The 2,676-nt window shown below is 47.2% G+C and overlaps 1 non-coding gene across 1 annotated transcript; it reads left to right on the top strand.

Annotated features, from left to right (window-relative positions):
* The first annotated feature begins 258 nt into the window (after positions 1-258).
* LOC119813856 lies at positions 259-379 on the top strand. The gene has a single exon (XR_005285300.1). It is a non-coding gene; the product is annotated as a small nucleolar RNA SNORA26 (small nucleolar RNA).
* The last annotated feature ends 2,297 nt before the right edge of the window (positions 380-2,676 follow it).

Raw genomic sequence — 2,676 nt, 5'->3', positions numbered from 1 at the left:
ACTCTTGTAGACCAGGCTGGCCTCAAACTCACACTCACAAAGATCTGCCTGCCTCTGCCTACCGAGTGCTGGGATTAAAGGTGTGCACTACTAAAGTTAAAATTTTTTTTTTTTTTTGGTTTTTCGAGACAGGGTTTCTCTGCAGCTCTTTTAGAGCCTGTCCTGGACCTAGCTCTTGTAGACCAGGCTGGCCTCGAACTCACAGAGATCCGCCTGCCTCTGCCTCCCGAGTGCTGGGATTAAAGGCGTGCGCCACCACCGCCCGGCTTAAAGTTAAAATTTTAATAAAAAAGAACACCCCAAGGGTAAAGGAACTCTCCATAAAACCCATGGAGGAGACTGTACACGTCCTCTTTGGATCCTGTCTGGAGTCACAGATGAACCGGAAAAAAAAAAAAAAAAAAACACCCCTTGCTCTTGCTCCTGACAGGACTGGCTCACAACCATCCGTAACTCTAAAGATTCTCAAGTCCTCTTGGACCTCCTCAGGCATGCACAGACATGATGCACAGCATAGATGGTACCAAAATACCCATAAAATTTTAGTTATTTATCTATGTGTGCCGGAGCATGTGAGCAACAATGCAGGAACTAAGGTTCCAGGCTGTTGTGAGAAGCCCAGTAACCCCAAAGTCCACAACTCAGGTTCTCCTTTGGAAAAATCGGCCCGGCCCTCCTGGAGCCACTGTGGCTGACCCACGCTTCCCGGGACTGACTGAAGTGAAGCTGATGGTCCGCAGGGCCATGGCCTGCCTGTAGCCCCATCTCAGCACCCAGAGGTCCGAATTTAATAGAATCCAAGATTCTAACTGTCTCCCATCCCTTCAGGTACTCACCAGGCACAGCAGCCAGCAGCGGTGCAACAGCAATAGAGAGTCCTAAAGCCCTGCACGGGGCTAAAAGCCTAGGGAACGACTAGGCCCCGCCCACGGTGTCACAACAGTCACAAGCCCCGCCCCAGTAATGCCTAGGGTGGTCCGCTGGAAATTGCTCTATTATCTTTTTTTTGTTTTAATTTACTCAAAGCGAGCCCGGCGGTGGTGGCGCACGCCTTTAATCCCAGCACTCAGGAGGCAGAGGCAGGCGGATCTCTGAGTTCGAGGCCAGCCTGGTCTACAAGAGCTAGTTCCAGGACAGGCTCTAGAAACTACAGGGAAACCCTGTCTCGAAAAACCAAAAAAAAAAAAAAAAAAAATTACTCAAAGCTTGTATTTTTGAAAAGGCATTCAGAGTTTATTTTACTTTTCTTGCCTCTACATAAAATCTATATTCCTATAGATAGAGATTAGTCTCTGTCATGTCATGCTGCATACACACTCACACACACACACACAAATCAGGCTTGGTAGTTGACACCTGTCATTCCAGCATTTAGGAGGTCAGCTGTTGTTCAGGGCCAAATTTTCCACAAAGCAAGTTTGGAGGCCTGCCTTGGCTATCTGAAATTTTGTCTTAAAAAAAAAAAAAAAAGTCTCGCCGGGTGGCGGTGGCGCACGCCTTTAATCCCAGCACTCGGGAGGCAGAGGCCGGTGGATCTCTGTGAGTTCAAGGCCAACCTGGGCTACAAGAGCTAGTTCCGGGACAGTCTCAAAAAAAAAACCAAACAAAAACAAAAACAAAAACAAAAAAAAACCAAAAACAACAACAACAAAAATACAGGTCTCACACCAGACCTTCAAGGAAATCTATGTATCTAGAAATCTTTCTGGATCTTTTGTGACTTGATCCAAAAATTAAGTTTTTGTTTGCTTGTTTGTTTTTGTATGTATGGGTGCTTTGCCTGCATATATTTTTGTCCCCCACTTGTGTGCCTAGTGTCCCTCGGGGTGGGGGATCAGAAGAGGACGCTGGGCCCTCTGGAACTGAAGTTATGGATGATTGTGAGCTACCACATGGGTGCTGTGAACACAACGGACCCAAAGAGGAAGTGTGGAGCAAGGGGGTAGAAAGGAGGCTGACAGGACCTGAGGGTGAATAGGGATGGCTGCCCGCCAGTTTATTGAAGAATACACCTTTTATAACCTATAGTTGCACAGGGATTGGGGGGGTAGGGAAGGAGGAATGTAAGATGGGGTGTGGCTTGAGATCTGGGGTGGGGATGAGGGAGGAACCACTGACCTTGATAGGCTAATAGACACCAGTCACATGTTAATGTGAGGGTCGGGAGTTTCTCCAGAGATAAGAATGGCTCTGTTTTTAGCAGAGAGGAACTTTCTTCAGCCCCCAAGGGAATGAAGACTTTTGTCTGACTTTGGGCAAAGGCCTTTTTCTTTTTCTTTTTTTTTTCTTCTGGTGTTTTGAGACAGGGTCTCTCTGTCTCTTTGGAGCCTGTCCTGGAGCTAGCTCTTGTAGACCAGGCTGGCCTTGAACTCACAGAGATCCGCCTGCCTCTGCCTCCCGAGTGCTGGGATTAAAGGCGTGCGCCACCACCGCCCGGCTGCAGTTTTTCTAATATGGCTTAGTTTATCCAAATAGCTAAAGCTTAAGTGAGCAAAGACGACGAAGCTAGACAAATACTACTGTGAACTTGCGTAGACCTTAAGAATTCATAAATCTTGATTATTAATATCCCTTATTCATCAAGCATATGTCACTTACCTACATTTTCTAGCAACTTGGTGGTAACGTGTGTGGGAGGAGTCAGAGCCAGCACACCGGATGGTTCCACAGTGTCAG

The sequence above is a fragment of the Arvicola amphibius genome, chromosome 4 (genome assembly GCF_903992535.2).
Source record: "Arvicola amphibius chromosome 4, mArvAmp1.2, whole genome shotgun sequence".
NCBI lineage: Eukaryota > Metazoa > Chordata > Mammalia > Rodentia > Cricetidae > Arvicola > Arvicola amphibius.
This window is presented reverse-complemented; position numbering and strand designations above follow the sequence as displayed.